Source organism: Hesperophylax consimilis, chromosome 17 (assembly GCF_061612785.1).
Source record: "Hesperophylax consimilis isolate HC1 chromosome 17, BYU_Hcon_1.0, whole genome shotgun sequence".
In the NCBI taxonomy this organism is placed as follows: domain Eukaryota; kingdom Metazoa; phylum Arthropoda; class Insecta; order Trichoptera; family Limnephilidae; genus Hesperophylax; species Hesperophylax consimilis.
The window spans coordinates 34,356,328-34,379,596 of NC_142852.1; the positions used below are offsets into that span (position 1 = coordinate 34,356,328).

The window sequence follows — 23,269 nt, forward strand, 5'->3', positions numbered from 1 at the left end:
AAAATACAATATTTTGGCTTGGACTTTCGTTTAGCAAAAAGATAAATTATATATTGGAGACATAATATCTGTGTTTACAAATGCATTACCAGGTGGATTTACAATATAATTTGATGTTTATGTCTTTGTCACTTTAGGTAAAGAAGATATAATATTTAAACCCAAAAACCCGCTGTCAACTAAAATTGAAGATGTAGAAAAAAGAGCTTTACTAATAGTTCTGTGTACATCGACATAGACATCGCATACAAAATAGTATATTTCTAATTTTCTCAGGCAATTTAATGTGAAAATAATATTATATAATAATTATAGAATAATTAAGGAATACATATTTTAATCTGTTAACACTAGAATTTACCAGTAAATCTAATATGGTATATTTTATTTCTAATATGGTTTCTATAAAAAATATATTTTTTGTTTTACCATAACATGTCCTTTTCCTTTATGTATTATTATTTGTTCTAGAAAATATTATTTTGTTATTCTTACGTAAATCATGTAGGACTACCATAATAGCCTAGTAGAGAAAATCACTAAAATTGTAATTTCGAAAAATTAAAAAAAAATACTTGGATGTTAAAAATAAATGTAACAATTATTATCGTTATTTAACGATTGCTTTAACGATACTGTAAAATAATGACAAACTACATATTACCCGTTTCAGCTGTTTTGCTTGGACTGGGGACCCATTATTTTTTTAATGTTTATTTTATGATTTCTTTTACATTTATCCAGGTTACTCTGAAAATTAATATATAAAAAATATTAAACAATCATTTATGTTTTAGGTTTTATCCTTACTAATAATTTTTTTTAGGTCTTAAAATAATAAAAATTAAATGACAAAAAATATTAAATCAGTAAGAAAAAAACATATATGATATAATTCATACGAGTTTTAGACTCTTGTAAAGGTAAACATGTTATGTTTTATTGAAATATGTTCTTACTATGTAAATTTAAATAATTATACTGTATTTTATAAAAAAAAAAAAAATATTTAAAAAAAAATATAGATGTGACCTGTGACAGGTGAAAACATTTATTTTTCTAAACAGCGCTATCTGTTGGACGTAAACGCAATACGCACTATTGTTTTCCTATCTGCACACAGAGACTGAGCCACAGCAATGAACGGCCGGGTACAGCTAGTTTCAAATAATTATTTAATGCGTTGTCTAAAATAAAGTATAGTCTTTATTATGTGGAAAGGTCTGTAGAATTATACTATAGAAAAACTTACGTACCTATTCGTACCTACATGATATTTTGTATGTGCTTTTGATTTTTAGGATGTTACGTGCACATTTGTAAACAAAATTGAATACACAACCGAAAAATCATGGGATATTATAATTATTAATTGTAGGTTTTGTGAAGCTAAAAGTTTATAATATTCACCCCGGGATCATAGCTTACCTATCAATAAATAATTATTAAAGACCATTACAAAATTCCCATTCCACGTCGATGACTTTAAAAATCATTTTCAGACATAAATAAACCACTCACCTTAGATCTGTAAAAAATGTAAGCAAACGAATACACATTTTAAATAGAAAATTATCATTATTAATTTATTGATAAAAACAATTCGGTACCTACTTTGTCACCATCCATTTGTCGCTCTCAATGCAATTTTAAAATTACCAATCGTGCATTCAACCTTCGGTTGTTGCACACGCCTGAGTTATTTGTCATTAATTAAAAGAGTTCTCATGTTAATTAAAAGATGTAGAAATAAATGTTGTATTATGGGATTCATTTTCTCCTTCTTTTATTTTCTACACTTATGTTACAACCTTTCCTGAGGTAATCGGCGCGCACGCGGCCTTCACCTTATAATCTAGGTTACAATCGTTGACTTAAACTTACCAATTCCAATTTTGAAAATTAATAGTTCATTGAACTTGAATAATTATATGCCTTACGCAGGCAAATCACTTCATTACTTTGCGCGCGCACCCATGCGCCCATGCACCCAATAATAGAAATAATATTATATTTTAAGTTAAATTTTTCTTTGGCTTGTCAAAAATCAACTGTCGAAATACAAAAACTTCATGCAGTCAATTTATTTTAAATAGCAATAATTTCACCGGCCGAAAGAGTTGAAAGGTTATTATTCAAATTAATTGTCGACAAAATTTTTCTTCCATATTTTATAACACATATTTTCCCTAAAATTTAATTATATTTCTAGACTATGGCAACATTTTTTGCAAGGCGGCCATTGCTATTATTTGATTGACCTTCTTGTTATATTATGAATGACATTAGAAGGATTGAAGCAATATTTAGGGTGAAGGGAGTGTGATTGGCCGCCATCTTGTATGACAAACTTTTGTAATGATTTCTTTTTGCATGAAAAGCATAATTATTGATAGGTACTATTTGAATTTTATTAACTTTCATTGTTTAGCATTATTGCGTATAACAGATCGTAGGCGTCGGCAGTCGGTGATACAAACATTGACGTATAGAACTGGCGCCAAAACGACAAATATGAAACTAACTAACTAACCATCAGGCCGTTTCCCCGCAGGGGTAGGCAGAGAGGACGGACCGCCAAACAACACGGTCTTGGCACACACTCCTTGCCTCATTCACATTCATACATCGTCTCTTACATACTCTTCTATTATTCTGACTCAAGTATCTGATTTACTTGATCGTGCCATGTCTTCCTCGGGCGTCTCCGACTTCTGCTACCATTCACGTTTGCATCGTATATTCTCCTTACATTACTTTCTTCGCTCATTCGCTCTACATGCCCAAACCATCTAAGCGTCCCTTTCTTGATCTTACTCACTACGCTTACATCAGCCTTGCACTCTTTGCGGATCTCCACATTCCTCACGCGATCATACATGGTTTTACCACACATACGCCTCAGGGATCTCATTTCAACTGCATTCAATCTACTTTCTTTTCCAGTTCCATGCCTCACTTCCATACATCAGGGTAGGTGCCAGCACTCCATTGTGGACTGCTATCTTCGCTTCTTTGGACAATGTTTAGTTAGCGCCATCTGCGTTTAGTCCTCCATTAACGGAATTACCTGCATTTACTCTTCTTTCAATATCTCTGTCAGCCTTCCCATCTCTCTAGAACATACTTCCTAAATACACAAACTCATCCACCTGCTCCAAGTATTCCTCAGCAACAACTATATTGCACACTGTTTTCGTACTCTCTCTTTCAAACACCATTACTTAAGACTTACTTGCATTCATCATTAACTCATTCTTCTAGCAGGACTTATCTAGCAGTGGTTTGAACTCGCGACGCCTGGTTGGGAATCTGACGCACTTGTCAATGCAGCTACTATCCAGTTAAGGCGAAGCTTAATGCCAAATCACTATTTTGATTAATCTTTATAACGAATTGGTGTACATTATGAATACCAAAAAATATGCTTTAGATAAATTGAAGGTTTTCCTATCGTTTCGCTTGAGTAGAATACAAATAAAAAATGTAAACTACAAAAATAAACATTTTTCAATAGAAACGTATTAATGCGTAAAGGAAACAACTTCTAAAAAATACAGTATTACAGCTAAGATTATCTGTGACAGTTTCACTTGATTAACTGTTTTGCTTTCTTATAAAATTATTTACAAAATTAATAAAAACCAGTTTTGAGCTTGAAATCGAACATTTCTAGACTCCATTTGTCAAGCGATTTTAATGCCTACCACCTATAATATAAGGTATACCAAGAATATACACACATTTGTCTTGTAGCTTCCTCTTGCTGATGTTATAAAGGTTTCCGCTTAAGAAAATACTAAAAGATTTTGTCTAAATATTGTTGGGATACTGACTCTCCGAAAAACAAGAATTGAAAGCATTTTTTGGTCACATCGGAGATGGATCGGTCAAATTGGAGATATCATGGAATTTTTTTGCCTGTGTCGCTTTTTTCCATGTGTTTATGATTGCAATAAATCATACCATTCCAATCCTTTTACCCAAACCACACTCTTACCCCAGTTGGGGATACCAGGTATTTAGAGAAGTCTTCATAACTTCGTGTTATCGAGTCTAGAAAGAATCTAGAAAGTTAACATATGTGCTCTCAAAAGACGTGTTCCAAAGGACGAGGAGTAAGTCAGTTCTCATTTGAAACTATATATTAACCGCTTCCAGAGATGTGCTTTATTTCAAATAAATCCATTTCAAATGGAAATGCAAAATGCAAAATAGGTATTTTCCATTTTGCATTTTAAATGCTTTTCTCAATGCATTTTCCATTTTAAATGCTTTTTTGCAACATTCTTCCTACTATCTCCACTCATATTTTTTTCATAAGCCCCAAATATCAGTCGGTCCTCAACCTCGCTATGAGAGATAATTTACATTTGTCAAGTTGCTCCCTGGTAGAAGCCCTGGCAATTGAGTGATACCATTACAAAAAATACTAATTATTATTTTTTTGGTAAACTAATGTTTACGACAAGATTTTTTATGCATAGCACAAAGGGTAACAATTATTTTATAAGCAATAATTATTAGCCTGAAACACTCATCCACATTGAAAAATCTCCCGATAAAAGATACATGACGCCAACTATAATAAAGCCAAACCAAAATAAAGTTGGTTGTTTCAGGTGAAAAAATGTAACAAGCAGTAATTGTTGAATGAAACACTAGTATATATATTGAATTATTTCGCGGATAAGAGATAAGCCGCCATAGCTCAGTGGTCAGAGCTGTCGACTGGAAATCGAAAGGACACGGGTTCATGTCTCGTTGGCGTCATGTATCTTTTATCAGGAGATTTTTCAATGTGGATGAGTGTTTCAGGCTAATAATTATTGCTTATAAAATAATTGTTACAAAAAATACTGATTCAAATACTGGGGCCATGATGCTGTAATATTAAATGTTAGATAGCAGTTTCTATGTTTTTACGTTGGCAACATTAGTCCCGCGCAAATTTTTTGTGGTTTCATAATCCGTAGTCGTGGTGTTTTTGGATTTACCATCATGTAATATGTTTGATCTACATTGATGTCCATTATTAAATGACAAAATTGTTTAAAAATTCTATAATTATTTTGATTGTTTGACCTGAGAAACCATTTTGCATTTTCAATGCATTTTGAAAATAGGTATTTTGCATTTTGCATTTGAAATGCTTTTCTAAAAACCATTTTGCATTTTCAAATGGAAAAGTTTTGACCCATTTCCATTTTGCATTTCAAATGGTTTTGGGTACCCATTTTGCACATCTCTGACCGCTTCTAAAATAGTTGTGTCAACTTGAAAGGTTACCATATTGATTACAGTCCACAAAATTGATGAAAAAACCCTTCACACTTCACACCGCATCCCCAAGGAAAGAAAAAAATCAAGCAATGCCATTTAAACTGCACATCCTGCCACCTAGTGGAAAAAATCTTAAATATTTACTTGGCAATTTGTGAAGTGCTCAGCGGGGACGCAAACCGTTTTTTTTCCATGAACCTTTGGTTTTTAAAAAATATTTTAATACGCAACGCGTTCATAGATGGCGTTAATTTCACGATTTTATTAAAATACACTTATAGTGAAATTATTTGTTTACAGTCTCAGATTATTTTAATAAAAACGGCGCTAAACAAAAATAAAATCCATCCATCCTTTTATTAATGATTACAGCGATCTTACAGTGATCAGCATAAAGTTTGCTTTACCTTTCCTAAACACGTTCATTAAAGAACATACATACGTATTATTAAGGCGATGCACTACGTAGTAATGCAAAGTCATGTGTTTTTGGTTTAAAAATTTGGTCGCCTAGAAATGTTTCAGATGCTTTAATTAAATACTGTGAGTAGAATACATTTTGAATACATTTTTGGGTTACTATGCCGTGTTGCACTTTTCATTCTTTAACCAACGGTTCGTAGAGCAACACAGTGCCAATCATCAGGGCAGATGTGGGCATCGCCGTACAATGTTGCTGGAACGAAACGGAGTGCGCATCACGTGACGTGTTGGGTTGTATGCAGTGCCGGCGTGTTATGAGTTTTTTTGGGTTTGAAAAAAAAATCTTCGACATCAAAATTAAATTTTTGACTATAAATATGATCAGAAATCGCTGATTAAAAACTGCCACATGCTGGACACACTTATATACAGAGGCGGATTTGCCCTTAGGCCTATGTAGGCTCGGGCCTAGGGCGGCCAGATATTAGGGGCGGCCAATCGTGACAAAAAAGTCACAGATGATAACAAGAAATTACTTCCTAAGTACCTAAATATTGTACGTACGAAATAGCGATATGCAAGAGCGTGTTCACACACAGCACACAGCGCGCCCCCACGCCCCGCAGCCGCCCTCGCCACACCTATCATGCTCCGTCGCTCGCGTATTTCCAATCCATTCAGTTGCGCTAGTGACTGAACCGCGTTAGGTATTGTTATGCATAATAGCGTGTTTACACACAGAGCTATAATATGCGTGGGATGGCGTATTTCAGCATATCGCTCGCCATACTTTCCAATTTGGAATGTACGGCGAGCGATATGCCGAAATACGCCATCCCACGCATATTATAGCTCTGTGTGAACACGCTCTTAATCACCTTACAAAAGCTATAATAAATAATCCCGTATCTGGCAACCCTAATTGTAACTGTGAAACAATTATATATTATTGTATGAGAATAAACCTGAAACTAGTTAAATAAATTAAACCTAAAACTGTTTTAAACGTTTTATTCAAATCCTTGAAACCTTAGAAAGTATTACAAACTAGCAGCTATTATAGTTAAATAAATTTCTGAATCGATTTCGATAAAAGTTGTCAATAAAGTAAATTCATTATGTAGTCTATAGTTTATATCAGGGGTCTCCAAACAACGGCCCGCCAATGTCATCAATCCGGCCTGCGACAATCGACAATTATACAGTAATTGAACTAGCGAATTTAGCAAGCGTATTTTTTTACATTAATTCCACACAGGAGGCTTTGAGGAAAATATTTTCCTTCACGACCTATGTCATCTTAGGTGATGCTGTGTGGAGGGTCTTTTTAAGGAAGGGAAGGATAGGAAGTTCTGAAAAGGAAAATGTATGAGGGGTGGGTAGGAATCTGGGGCTTAGTGTGTCCAGGAGTGACATACGTATTAATACATCCCTCCAACTGCGGTGCAAGGCGATCAGTAGTCAATTCCTCTCCGTCAAGAATCATAGACTTAAATGAGTTGTTGGATTTTTTTAGATCCTTAATGTACTTCCAAAACTGTTTGGGATCGATAGATAATTTTTCTTCCATTGAAGTTAAATGATTTTTAAAAGCTTCACTGATTTCATGTTTTACGATGGAGCGATAGGCTGAAAAACTAGCATAGTCCAAGTTGTGACGTGTTTTTTTCCATCGCTTATGAAAAATATGTTTAATTTTAATATTTGAAATAATACTATTGGTGTACCACTTAGGATATACTCTGTGTGCCGTAGTGCGAGGTGTGGAAATGGGTATACACTTGTCGAATATATTGTAAATTGAATTGTAAAAATTTGTACATAATGCATTTATATCTGTTGAACTTTGGCAGACCGGTTGCCATGAGCATTCAGAAAGCAATTCATATAATAAGTGGAAATTTCCTTTGTTGAATCTCCATGCGTTTATGGTTCTAGCTCCATGATAGGAGGGAACTTCTATTGGACTTGGGTTTAGACATGAATTTGCAACACCTGAGTGAGTCTCACTAATACTTATAGACAAAGCAGGGTGGTGCTTGTCCTCGTTTGTAATAGGGTCATGACATTTCTCAACACACTTTATAAGATCCTTGGCATTACATAAAACTATGTCCAGAGTGTTATTATAATCATTACATATCAAGTTATATTCTTGCAAACCGTAGAAACATTTAAAATAGTTAAACATGTTCACAATATTGGAGTTACAGGAAGGGAGGTTCAAATCACCTAATATTAAGATATTTTTGTCACTGAGAAGATTATAATTACTTTCTATTTTTTCGAACATGTTGTAGTATAACGAAGTTGAAGAACGAGGTGGCACATATATCACACATACGAAACAGACATCATTTGGAGTAAAAAGTGACGATGAAATTTTGGACGCCGGTGACATATATTTTTTCCAACATAAAACATAATAAATCAGTAGGTATAGGACGGTTTTTTGTTTGGTTTTTGAAAAATATAAACAAATTAAAAAAAAAAAACCTAAAAAGTAACCGGAGAGACAACGCACTCGGGTTAGAAATAACCAAATAATATATGAACACTTTCTAATACAATATTTATAAGCGGAAGATGTTGTTTGTGTAACAATGGCGCACTTCGAATGATTTTCTCATCACTACAAGACTGATCCAATCACTATTTTTTAAAACATCCAGCAACGAAGAAAAAACATTGACAAAAGCTCTTATAAGCAACTTTCTCAGCAGTTTTATTAATTAGTGACACATTATTTCTCTGGAACTCTAAAAAAACTTCTGTGTTTATTTATCTTAACGTATTAATTAAATATGTTCCGTTTAACTGTGTCAAATCTGTTTTCAAATCTGTTTTCAAATCTATGTACACTGTTCATTGATCTCAGTTTAAATTCGTTTTCTTATGTAAAAATAGGTTTCATTTATTTTATTAATGTTGTCTTTCCTGAAATGAGTTTATTATTCTCTAATTTAAAAAAAATATAGTTTTTACCATGGAGGATTTAGCCATCTCGGCCACTGACCGGTCATGACACAATATACTTTTTTATTTTTCCAAAAGAAAGACAAAAATTCCCGGGTTATGAATAACCTGAACATATTTGAAAATCTCCTACTACCACCACAGTAAGCGGAAAATGTTGCTTGTGTTGTGATGGAGGACTTAGCCAGCCGAGGAATTGAACACACTACGCCTGGGTGGGACGTAAACGCGATGTCAACTCATCCACCGACACGTCTTTGAATCATCGGTTCTGTGTCTTCTTTCTCTGATCGTATGTTTCGAAATTGATAGCATGGTTATTTCCATCACTAGTTCCGGTAAAATCTATGGCCTTACTGTCAACCTTATATCTATGGTCAGCATTTCTCCATGACTTTCCACCATTTTGTTGTCCTGATATATCGCGTATTCCGCACGGTAAAATATAATTTACTTTATCGGTGGTAGAATGGACCCAGCAAACCAAGAAACTACTAAAGTAAAGACAGAATCAATGCTAGAAGTTGGTATTTCTGAAAATGTGGATGAACTGTGTTGGGAAGTTCCTATTCTTGATATTTCTAAAGCCAATACAGATATTTCTACTTCAATCGATAAAGAAGATAGTTTGCAGAATTCGAAATCAGACGAGGACAATGAAGATACTGGAGGAACGGAATCAGATATAGATGACCCTGACGGTAATGATTTAAAATGATTTTTTTTCTGTTTTTTTTAAACAATATTACTTCTACAATATTAATACAAGTCAGACGACCTGTGATTTATACAAATCCTGTGGTCACAGGATCGATTCTTGACGTGCGCGAGCACAATTGTATTATTTTATAATTTAATTACAAATAATTGATATGGTACTAGCTGTGCCAATGGAAATTGAGCATAGGGTAGTAAATGTCAACCGATATCAATTTTTTGTTTTTGTTTTGTTTTCAATGTAATTTCTTCAAACGTCAATACATTTCTCAAATCGCTCATACAACATCTTCAAACCAGTCAAAAATATTCACAGTAGAGCGCAGCAGTTTTTTACCAAATGTTTCTTGTTTTTACCTTTCAAGAGTGTTCTATGCCATCATTTCTAATTATGGAGAGAGGCTAGGTGAATTTATTATAGGTCTAGTTAGACTTAGAAAATATGAGATGTTGAACGGAAGGGTGGAAGTTAAGATTGTACTAGAATATCTGTTGAAGAAGGCATGCGAGCAACGGACTCGATGAATTAAACAGTGTCTATGGTAAGTCTTCTATCATATGCGACAGTTAAAATGATGTCACCGTCGTCGATGGGTAAGACTTCCGACCAGCAGTCCGTTGGTTCCGGCGTGCGCAAGTAAATTTAATTGAATTAATTTGTGTTTTTCACAATTAATTCATAAAAATAATATTATTGATGTATTTGCGGCACGTTTCGGAGTAAGCAGTAAAATGATAGCAGAAGTCGGGGACGCCCGAGGAAGACATGTCACGATCAAGTGAATCAGATACTCGAGTCGGGCCATGTCCAGAGTCAGAATAATAGAAGAGTATGTATGAATGTAAATGAGGCAAGAAGTGTGTGCCAAGACTGAGTTGTTTGGCGGTCCGTCCTGTCTGCGTATCCCTGCGGAGAAACGGCGTGATGGTTAGTTAGTTCAGAGTAAGAGTAAGTTGTCCAGATCTAATACCCAGGTACTCCCAACCTTTCCGTTTCCCTTTTCCTCACAATCTCCTCATTTCAGTCTCACAAAACCCCCCGATTGGGGATGCCATAGTCCTACTGACTCCGAACAATTGGGACTTTTGTGCGTTATTCATTTTAAGTGAGTTTTTTTAAATCTTAAAAGTGATAGTTAGATAACAGTGTATTCATTACATTAACACGAAAGAAAAAAGAGTAACTATTATATTTATTTTAAAGCTCTTCTTTTTATGGAATTCAATAATATTACTTTCCAATTTATAAATACGAGTTTATTTATAAACAAGTTTTGCTTCGTGTACTGTTTATTTTTATGTGTATATGTCAAAAAATAAAACTTTTTTTTATAAATTGATTAATGATATTATTGAAAACATAAAAGAAAAATTTAAAATTGAAACTGAGTTCTACAAATTAAACTTGATATCATTAAAAAATGTAAGTTTATGTTTTATTTATTTTAGATTGCGGAATTGACAGTGCTCACTCGAAAATTCTACGGAGAGTTTTGAAGACTTCAAGGAATCCATTAGTTTGTAAAGACTGCAACTTCAAAAGCTACCAGGCAGAGATATTCAATGATCATTTACAGCTACACCAAGGAAAGAAACCTTTCAAATGCTCACAATGCACTTATGTATGCAATGAAAAGGGTAATTTTGGACGACATCTTCGAACGCATAGTGGCGAAAGACCCTTTTCATGTCAAGAGTGTAACTTCAAGTCAGCTGAAAAGGGAACTCTAACTAGACATTTAATAACTCATTCCGGGCAAAAGCCATTTCAATGTCCGGAGTGTAGTTTCAAATGTTATCAAGAAGGCAATTTGAAAAGTCATTTACGTACCCACACCGGTGAAAAACCCTTTGCATGTTCAGAATGTGCTTATATCTGTTCGGAAAAGGGTAATTTACGTAGGCATTTGCGAGCTCATTTGGGTCAAAAGCCTTTTTCATGCCCACAATGTTCATTTACTTTTGCGGATCAAGGGAATTTGATAAAACATATCAGAACCCATACAGGAGAAAAACCTTTTCTTTGTTCAAAGTGTAATTATAAAGGTTCTGAAAAGAGGAATTTAAATAGACATTATCTGCGAGTACATTTGAATATTAAACCCAAGGAAAGTGTGAGAAAAAGGAAGAAAAAGGCGTAAATTACAAGTGATATTGAAAATTTAACCCTAGAGAAAAAAATATTAGAAAACAAAAAATGACGTTTTTTGTTAATGGACTTTGAATCCAAGGAAATCATTTCCTGCTAGACCAATTTTTGACACACCATCGCTCCATAAAAAGATTTAAAATAAGAAAATTGTCAAACAGGCCGCCGTGGTTGAATGGTTACGATTCTTTACTTCGAATCCGGACGTCGCGGGTTCACATCCCGTGCGCAAGTAAATTTTATTTGATGAATTTGAATTATTTCACGATTAATTCAAAAACTATATAAATAAATAATAATAGTATATCACCTTGTATAGCGCTAGTGTTTTGTTATATTAATTCAAGTGCGCTTTACAATAATAAACTTAAAAATAATTTTAGCTTTTTTGCGGCACTTTCGACAGTGGTAGATACTTTCAGTATTGCAATGAAAAATTTCTAAAAAGATTTAAAAAAAAATAATAAATCGATATATTCTGTGTTAACAGTCACGGATAGATTAAGGATTTTTACGCGTACAGAAAAAAGCCATATTTTAATTTTTTTTTAACTGAGCATCATTTATTTTCGCACTTTGACGATATTCAAACCATCAATATTCCGAGTCTAAAATACTTATGTTAACATAACCTAACATATCATGTGAACTTTAAAAGTTTACAATGAAGAGTGTTTGTGACTAACCTCAAGTAACCTCATGTATCTCAGATACTTGAGGATACTACGAGACGACGATGAAAAAATAGTATCAGAATTTGTACTCGAAACAGTTAAAACACAGAGCTCTGTCCCTACGATTGGTCTAGGTTCGGGTATCTCAATCGGAACCATTCGGAACCTATGATTAATTACTAAAATTATCTTAACAATATTTTCTACAGGTTCGTTGTTATGTTTTCTTTTTTTATTGTATGACAGCACAATTAACCATTTATAGAACGAGATTTCTTATTTTATCGTTTAGACGATAGGTATATAAAACGTTTTAAGAAAGAGCAATTATTAAATATATCTACTGTTTTAGAAATTTCATTCAACATCTGTTCTGCCGTGTGGTAACTTCAATAAATCGTGGAGACGACTATTTTTGAAGTTTTCGGGCACATGTAAGCCATAGCATTTTAAGAGGAATGGGCCATCAATAGAGTCAAATACTAAATTAACATTTAGTATTGCAAGATTTGTAGAACTCTGTTTGGTTTTTAGGCTAAATCCATTCGTTGCCTCCAGCATGTGCGTTAGGATTTTTTCTGGATTTGTTCCCATTTATGTATACGTTTAGTTTGGTGTCCATACACCACGAGCATACTCCAGTTTACTTCTTATAATGCCATCAAATATTGCTGTCATTTTATCTATTTTAGACCCAGCCTATAAATTACTGTTTAGAAGTTCTTCATCGAATGACCAAAAATGTGCCAGATATAAAAATAAGAATGCTGCAATTTATTTGACTTATTTATAAGATCTAAAGATGTTGTTATTATACGATTGTATATTGTCCTTAAAGTAGCAAGGTAACAGATTTGCTGTATATAATATAATATTGATGACACGTTGTGAAGATTGTACTGCTCTCATTTACACGTTGAATCCACACAGGATCTTTAGCGGATGGTGTGTGGAGATTCTTTTTTAGTCAAAGGAAGGAGAGTGAAGAAGAGAGAATTGTGGTTGGGAACTTATCTGGGTTTCAGTGTGTCCAGGACGTACGAATCCATCCGTCTGACTTGAATGCGGTGCAAGGCTTTGGGTCTAGAGAGTCCGGTGGAGAGGTATACCTCAACCGGCCTCTCGACGCATCCTTTACCAAGACCTGAACAAACTTCACCCCGTGAATGCGGGCTTTCCTGCCGTAACTCATGCCATTGGCAGAGGTATTGGTTATCTAATTAATGGTTCTCGGGGCGGCGGTACCCATAACCTCCTCCCAAATTGAAAGGATATCTCTCGTCTTTTTGTTTGGTTATTTTAATTGAAGCAATGCATTCAGTATGAAGAAAATTAGGAAATATGTTGCTCATATTGTGTTCCTCTCGCGTATAAAAATATCTTATAAATAAATAAAATGAATTTAAAGACCTGAATGTATTTTTTATGTCTTTCTATGTAGCTGATTTCTATGACCGAGCGGGTAAGATCCTCGTAAAATTAATACTTGATTACTTATTAAAAAAATAATAAAAAACCATCACATCAAAACGCCTTGATTGGTTAACATAATTGGTTTTGTGGGGATATTTTTAAATGTCTATTTTGTTTTGATATCATATGCATCTTTTCTTATTTAGTTTTGAAGAAACTGAAAAATAATTCGTCCGAATTTTAGCTGTAATGTTGTTAAATTAAAAATAAAACTAGTTTTAATGACGGAGATAGGATATATTCATGGGCAAACCGTCAGCAAACCAAGTGTCAATACCGAATTTATGATAAGTGCCTCCAGTGTCGTGTTCTGCCCATACGGGTCACTATTGATTTTTTAAACGTCGATAGTCACCAATTTTGGAAGATAGTGATTATCGCCAATTTAAATGGGTTTTTGGCTGAATGATTCTGTGGTTCTCCAATCCGCAGAATCCAAGGTTGCGTGATTATTCTCTGTGTGTAAAAAGGAGAATTCTAATATTTTCAATTTTGTTTTTATTTTAACAAAACTCACGTTACATCAATTTTATAAACAAAACAGATCGCATACGTCAGAGAAGATTTTGGGCTAAATCGGCGGCTAGACCACTGGAGAGAGAATGAAATGGTTTCCGCGTTAGGCATCTCGGGCGAGGTTGTAATGTTGCCAGTCGCACGTGAATGTCGGGAACTGTACATATTATTGTTATTTTCTGGAGATGTGCACTCCCTATAAGTTACCCTACAAAACAAATAATCTCTCTGGAAGTTAAAAAGCTGAAAATGCAAACTATTTTTTTTAAATAACCTTGTCGTCTGAAAGAGGGGTTACCTTGCATCAGATCTGGTAGTTCTAAATTTTGGGTTAGTTGTTTACGTTGTTGACCAAATGAACAATCCAAGTTTCCGTCCTCAAGTGCCAAACGCAACATTGTCAAAAATACAATGAAACACGACATTTTTTAATTATTATAATTATTTTATTAATAATTAATAATAATATATAATTTCAGTTTTAGGCGATTTTTGCACTTAAGGAATAATTTTCGATTAAAACCGACCAACAAGTTTTCAAAGTAGACAAAATTTGTTACAATTTTAGCCCAAAATCGTCTCTATGGATCTAATAGTTTCCAAAATACAGCTTTTCTAAATACATTAATTTCTTAGTTTTAAATTTTTTTGCAATATTTTGTTGTTCTGCGAGAATTTGACAATCTTGCATCAATCAATCAATCTGGCACCATTATTATTTTAGACAGCTACAGGTTAAGTGACCGACCGATGTCTTTCCACACCACTCCCTCCCCTTCAAGGCTAGGCCCTTCGTAGAACATCTGTTCGCGTCGCAGCATCTACCGTTTCCCACAACGGATTTCACTATGTCCACCAGCAGTGGACAGGTTGGAGAAGCTAATGTCGACAGCCACATGGCTCTACACATTGGAAGGGAATCAATACTAACAGCAATTGGTAAAAACTGGAACTAAGGGAAGTGAAATTGAAACTTAAAAACAGTTCCTTTCTTCAAGTGAAAGAAATATTGTTGTTGTTGATTGAAAGGTCTATCCTCTAACACTGTTTTACAGGTTATAAGTGGTGGATTGAGGTCTTCCACTTCACAAAGGTGTGTCACCTCGAAGCTTATCAATTGGTTCGATAGCTGACAGGTACACCTAGTATATCTCTGCTCATTACAGCTCAAACGTGGCAGTAGTTTTCAATTGATACCCAACAGATGCTGCCGAACAAGTCGCGAAGAGCCTGTTGAAAACAAACACGGAAAACCATATATTCGAGTACTGCAGGCAGAGAAAGATTCTGACAGGTTCATCATCACTACAATTGTCACTCTTGCCTCTTATTAAGATGTTGCATCAGTGGCTGACTGCTCAATGCGATCTCACACCAACGTGAGATTTTTTCAAGAAATGTATAAGAAGCGAAGTCACAGGTGTGATCTATTCAATCATCTCCCCAAAGTAAACTAAAAAACTTGTGACTTTCTCTTTTTGTTTTATTTTCCAATTGTAGCAAATATCTTACCAATATTAATTACTTCCCTAAAAGGAACTCGAGGTTACATGTGGGTAGAATAAATGCTTGCACCAGTAATAAAAACTCTTATAACAAATATAACATTTATTATATAAAATGCGGTTACTAAACACATAGCTCTAGGAAGTTAATAAATGAAGCAAGAGACTCATAATGAAAGGTTAAATCTTAAGGCGTGTCGAGATAGATATTCTCGATAGTTGAAAATGCAAGTCATGACAGTTGAAAATTACGAAAGAATAAATGATACTTTAAAGAATTAAATGGGCGCCAGCTCAGAATTAGATAATTCTGAACAAATTTATATATTATCAGAGTAATCCCTAAGAAACTAAAGTTGAAATATCAATCTCAATTTAGAGGGCCTCTTACGTATATTCAAAGTCCGCCAAGGTCGGCAAGTCTTCACACCGTTCCTTGTCACACGAGTCTCGAGCCACAACTGCCGGAACAAATTCCAAATGCTGCGCAGCGCCCTTCAGACTAGTTCGCAAAACAAGACGGCAACTTGAGAATGCTGTCTGCCGATACGGTAGGTACTTAACAAGCGAGACTGCTACACAATGTACATTTGTTACTTAAATTTTGTTTACTTTGCTACCACACAACCGTGAATTAACTAGCAATCTTAATTCGTTATCATTTTCAGTGCGGGATTTAATATGAGACACAACAGAGAATATGATATAATATGACTGCACCAAAATGATGCTTCTCCAATGTAGGTTCTAATAACTTTATATTTATTTTTTATTCCATGCGAACGTGCACCGAACACGAGAATGCTTTCGCTACAGTTTCAGTTGTAGTATCATCATCTTTTGAGCACGATAGCGGTTTCTTTCCAGGGTAGGTTCTAATATGTCGAACCATATTACTTTTATCACTGCATCTGTAAGTGCATTCTGGACACGATAATGTTTTCTCTACGGAGTGGGTTAATATATGATTACCCATTTTGCTTTTATTACTGCACCTGTACAGACATTTTGGGCATGATAACTTTTTATTTCCACTGCGGATTCTACTAATATGACGATCCATTTTGTTTTTATCACTGGACCTGTACGTGCATTTCGGACATGATAATGTTTTCTCTCCACTGTGTGTTTTACTAGTATGACGAAACATATCGCTGTTATCGCTGCATCTGTAGGCGCACTCCGGACATGATAAAGGTTTCTCTACAGTGTGCGTTAATAAATGATTACCCATAATGCTTTTATCACTACATCTGTATGTACATTTTGGGCATGATAATGGTTTTTCTCCACTGTGCGTTTTACTAATATGATGAACCATATCGCGTCTATCACTGCAATTGTAAATGCATTCCGGACACGTTAAACGTTTCTCTACAGCGTGCATTATTAAATGATTTTCCAACATGCTTTTTTTACTGCACGTGTACGTGCGTTTCGGGCATGATAATGTATTCTCTCCACAGTGGGTTTTAATATGATTAAGCAAATCATTTCTTCGATAGGTCTCGTAAGTACATTTTGGGCACGAGAATAATTTCTCTACAGCGTGGGTTCCAATATGACGAACCATAGATTTGTTGTCATCGCAACTGTACGTGCATTTCGGACAAGATAATGGTTTCTCTCCGGTGTGGGTTCTCTTATGTGCAGTCAAATAGGTTTTTTTAATACACATGTAGCTACAAAATGGGCAGTAAAATAATTTCTTTTGTGTTTCGACTGATTGTTTGGCTTCCTGGTGTCTAGAGTCAATAACAGATGAATCGTTCGAAACGAACTCTAAAAACAAAATTAAAAATATTAATGACATCGTGGGTATTTTACATAAAACATAATAACAATTCAAAAATAAAATATACTCCATGAAGTTTGCGATCAGTTTTCACACAAAGACGTGATGAAATGATAATAAAGAAAATATATTGGTTCCATGATATTTCATCAAAATGACAACTAAACACACCTTTAAAAAGTGATATAGAGTCATTAAAAGTGATGAAAAAAAACTAGGATAAATATTTACCTATGTAACCTGTTTTTTGTTTAACTGATGGATAAGTATTGAGTGTGTGCAGTTACAGCACCAATAAGTGAACAACGTTCGATAGAAGGAGAAACATTTTTTTTCAGATAAGAATCCAAATGTTATGAGACTGAAAGTAGTGAGAAGAGAAAGGAGATGGGGAAGAGAAAGGTGGGGAACCTAAATTTAGTTTTAAAATAATGCAGTGTCTAGCACTCGTTTTACACAATTCAAAGCAGTTCTGTAACCTTTACCTTAAATATAAAATATGTGGAATCAAGACGGTTCGTTATTATTTTTTCTTTTTCTATTGCACGACAGACAAAGACACTTTGCTAATAATCTATATGGAAAATTCGATAGAAAGGTTTTTCAAAAGTGTATTTAAAATTAAAATTTCTTTTTTATAATTTGATTTTCATTTTCTTTAAAACATCTTTTGAACATTCAATTTGATCTTTATTTGTATTTATATTATGATTTATATAATAATATGTAGTATTTTCTTTCCCCATATGTCCTTATGTTTTATTAGTTGTTTCTACAAAATATCATTATCCTAGTTTTGGCATTATAATAAAGATTATGTATGACTACCCATTGTACGGGAATAAGCCTAGTACGGTAGTTGAGAAAATCAAAAAATTGTAATTTGTAAAATTAAAACATTCTGAAAGCGTAGATCCTAGATTATCTAGATTAAATGGAAGACGTGGTGTCTATGACATTGACATCAACGTTTCATGTTTGATTACAGTTCGCTGAGCTATTCCGGAATCATAAATACAGCACGTTCCTGTTTCTAAATTGAAATCGAATAACGAAACGCATAAGAAAAGAATGGCTACAACGAATTTGCGTGAATGAATGAAATGGCTACAAATAACATCATTCATAACTGAATGGAACGGAACGCATTAGAACGGATAGACATTCAAAGAAGATGCGTACAGGTGAAACAGTTATATTATTATGAACGACCCACGCTTCACCGGCTGCGAGCGTAAGAGCCCCACTGACGTGAGAGCATATCCACGGCAAGCATGACGTCACAGGGTGAGCGAAGAGCATATTTGTATGGATAGTCAAAATATCAAATCGACAAACTTCAATCAGTGTTTAAAGCAGCAGCGCGGCTCATAACCGGGATTTCTAAATATTCACACATTTCAGAACACCTTCGTAACCTTCAGTGGCTCAAGTGCCCTGAAAGAATCCAGTACAAACTGTGCTGGATGGTGTTTAAATAAATCAATGAAATGGCCCCACCCTACATCTCTGAACTATGCGTCCCGGAAAACACTGGTCTAAGGCAGTCAACTCTTAGATCAGCAACATCATCAGCTGTAGGCAGACTGATAGGACCTAAGCGCAAGCCAAATACTAAGTTTGGTGATCGCGCTTTCGGAGTATCTGGGCCGAAGGCTTGGAATAAACTCCCTCCGGAACTAAGATCCATAAAAGTCCAACAGAATTCAGGACTAAACTAAAAACTTACCTTTTTGAGCTGTTAAAAAAGCTTAAATTAAATATACCATTCCTGAGAGAAAGTCCAGTTATATTCAATTTTCCAATTATGTACTAAATCCTGTATCTAAAGTTCGCTAATAAACAATTAGATAATGTTAATTAAGTTTTAATCTCAAGCGAACTACCAGGTAAGTATTGTACTGTATATTATCTCCATAAATAGTTAGTAATAACATAGATCACTGTAGAAATGTATTATGAATTTGTACAGCGCCCTTGTGAATAATTGTATTGATTGAAATAATAAGTGATTTTTGAGTATATGCGAATGGAAAGAAACCACGTCAATTCGGTTTTTGCTCGAGAATGATTTGTGCACATTTCTAAAGAACAGGAAAGCATATTTTTCACGAAAAAGCGCCTAGAGTGACGTGTTTGTGGCAGTCGGTGACAGATTGTTTGACCAACACAGTAAATCATACGTTTGTCCACTGGAAGTGAAACCACGCGCGTCGTCTCAGTAACCTATATTTATTTTATTGCAACTAAGACTCTGCGGAGAAAACCATCCTCCGACAGGAAAGGGCTCCGGAAAAAAAGGTTTGTAGCTTACCTCGACTTATGTCGTTCTTTTCCAGATGAACCGAACATTCCTTTTTGATGTCCGGATAGTAAATATCTATTTCAGAGAAAGCATGTTCCTCTGGAGCTGCAGTTCCCGGTTCGAACGAGAACGCAGTAGGGTCTTCTGTCTCCTGTTTGACAACCCCGTACTGCAATGTTGGATCACAGTGGATTGCAGAACTCCCTTCTTCGGGGATTGTCTCCGGTTCAGATTTTATAATACCGAAATCCGAGTTCATTAGTTCCATTTCAGGTAATCTGCTTTCCGATTCAGATGTTTGCAAGTAGTTCTGGAAAAAACAAATTGTCCTTGAACGTAAAAACTGAGTTCTGATGGTTTTGTAGTAAGGTTTTGAAGCTGTGAGTTCTAGTGTACCTGTAAACTGATTTTGTTTGGTGTAAATAATATTATTATAACAAATTAAAAACTTTACTTATAAGAAGTTTTTGTTTCACTTGATCGTGTCATGTGTTCCTTGGGTGTCCCCGATTTCAATCATTTACTACTGATAACCACATTGTAACTATTAAAAAAAACTACATTATATCTACTTGTTATTATTTTATCAATTCTGATTTCAATTTTCTACAGAACGGTTTTGTTGGCGTTAGCATGTGAAAAACATGTGCGTTTTTTTCTTTTTTTTTGTGTAAGCATGTTAAGTTTTTTTATGGACAAACGCCCTGCAGTTTTTTCCCGTTATTTTACCGGGAAGTGCTTTAAAAAAGTGGGTGTGTCAAGCCTACGCAAGACAGAAGTGAAACTTCTAGTTTCAGCTGATGCTTGGCGTGGCGCAGTTCGCTGGTGTCTGAGAGAGAGGAAAGAAGAGAAGAGAGAGAACGTTCGTGAGCGGCTCCCCCACCTCAACAAGGTTTCACTTCAAAAATGCCACAGCCGAGAATCGAACCTCGCTTAACTGATTGAAAGCCAACCACGCTGAGCACCAACTGTAAGCAAAGCCGCATAAATTGATTATATTATGTAGGTTCTGAAAATATGAGAGCTTGTTATGTTTTATAATGTTACCTACATCACACCCAAAATATAATATATTTTTAAAAATAATGTACAATGTACAGAAATAGAATCCCACACAAGATCGCGTAGTGCGCTCTAGCGAACGGATATTTTATCAGAGGGAGATAGTTTTAATTTTTTTTTCTGTAAATTATTACATATTATCAAAATAAATAAATTAATTAAATAAATGTAATACAATTATCATAATATACGGATTAGATAATAATTTTAATCCAACACAATAACGCAAAGCGCGCTCTAGCGGAGTAATGTTTTATCACAGTGAGATAAGTGTTTTTATTATTTTGCAATATTATTTTCTTTTAAAAAATGTTCTGACCTACTAAAAAATAAGATATTGAATGAAAAAGGCGTTAAAAACAAAAAAATAATGTGCGATGGCCGAGAATCGAACTCGGATCAACTGCTTGGAAGGCAACTATGCTGACCATTACACCACCAACGCCAGTTGTCGGGATGAGCTAAGAAGCATTTATATGTTACTTCAAAACTTTGACTAGATCAAATGAACTTTAATCGGTGGTGGGGGTACCCGCATTTTCGTTTCGGTCATGAGTCGGTTTTACTCCGGTCCTCGAAATTGCATGACGCGCGTAAAGAAGTTTCACTTCAAAAGTGTTGTCATTGAATCTAGCAATTTAAAAATTGACTCACTAGTTTTATTTGTATCCGAGAAACAAAATTTGCCAAACTGACTCGGACGAATACAAAAGTTCATAAAAATGGACTCGCCCAAGTGTGCTTGAATTTGAGATACCTATCTACAAAATTTGGCCAAATGATTAAATTTACCCAAGCCAGGGAAGGAATTTTGGATACATGAAATAGAAATCAGAGAAAAAGCGACCGGTGCATTACGGACAGACATTGTCGTGAAATTAAATTTAACTAAATTTATCAACAAAATGATTATATTGCTTAATAAATTGAAGAAAAATGGTAGATCCTGCAGAGAAGTTGCCATGTGACTATTTGTTATTTTTAAACTTCTAGTAATGTTAATGTTTTAAAATAAAACTACTAAATAAATAAATACGTAAAATTCAACTCTTTCAGTACTGAGATAGTGCGTTAAGTTTTTCTAGGGCATCCTCGAATTTATTTACCATTTACTACTGTATACCACATTGTTACTAATAAAAAACTACATACAATCGACTTTTATTCGTCTCCGTATGTCATTCCGGCGCTGAGAAAAGTCGTTAAGTCTTTCTTGGGCATTCCCGACTTCTTATATAATTTAAACCATGCTCTAAAGACTCCTGACACTAATAAGAACAAGCTTTGAAATTTTCATCAACATCGGTCCCGTAGTTTTTGAGTATATAGTGGACAAAATAGAAATATTCAATTTTTATACCTTCAAAATTGCTATACATATCTCCGTTACTTATTGAACGTTCATTTTCGGGTTCCGTGAAAGTCCTATTTAAGTTCTGTTATTATATCATTATAGGCTAGTTGCTTGACAGAACTGAAATAATAACAGACTTTGTAAAAATCTTTCACAGAACTTGAAAATTGACTTTGAATTTTGAAGAATTTTTCAAATTCTTTGGTTACGTAAAATATGTCAAAAAATAATACCACCTAACAATGAAATATTAACTAGTACAGAGGAGCTATAGTTTTATACTTACTATGACAATCCAGCAGGTTTTAAACATATAAAGGAATTTTCTTCAAAATACCAAAGTTTGTAATGGACAAACATGTTGCCATGAGATTTGACATTTTCGCTGATCAATTCAAAACAACCGGTTGTCGTCTACTGAATGTCTAGTAATGAAATAAATGCTCGCAGGACATAAATTTGATGTACAACTGCGACTGGGTGATCACAATAAATTGCAATTTTGATGACTTGACAGATAGGTTGAGTGTTGCCATAGACAAATAAAACCTGAGATGAAACAGGTATAATAATATAATTTAGAAAAAAGAGGGCGTTGCAATCATTTTTTAAACGGCAACACAGAGGTATTTCAAAGCATAAATTCCAAAGGTGAAAGATTACGCTATATATTTTATTTATTTATTTATAGAGCGGAGACGATTTATATATAGTTCCAGTGATCACTTAGGCCATAGGCCCATTGTGCTATCTCCCATTTTACATAATTCCTTGACCAATCACACGGTCCTTGGTTCACATGGTTGTTATTAAATATGGGGCTATGGCTTCTGGTAACACAATGTGTCTTTCCAGGTCTCATCTCTCCTCTCCAGTCCCCCTTGCTTTTCTGAAGGCCCCACAAGGAAGAGAGCCTCATTTATCCTCTCCATTTGCCTTTCGTTCCGTGAAGACCGCACGAGGGAAATGTTTACGGAGGTGTCCTCATCTCTCCTCTCCACTCCCTTGGTTCCCTAAAAGTCCCACGAGGGAAGAGT

The 23,269-nt window shown here is 34.7% G+C and overlaps 1 long non-coding RNA gene across 1 annotated transcript; it reads right to left on the reverse strand.

Annotated features, from left to right (window-relative positions):
* Positions 1-15,864: 15,864 nt before the first annotated feature.
* LOC149416480 (uncharacterized) lies at positions 15,865-22,707 on the reverse strand. Its single transcript, XR_016303712.1, has 3 exons — positions 22,519-22,707; positions 19,826-20,126; positions 15,865-17,498 (listed from the first exon to the last, which is right to left on the reverse strand). It is a non-coding gene; the product is annotated as an uncharacterized LOC149416480 (long non-coding RNA).
* Positions 22,708-23,269: the final 562 nt, after the last annotated feature.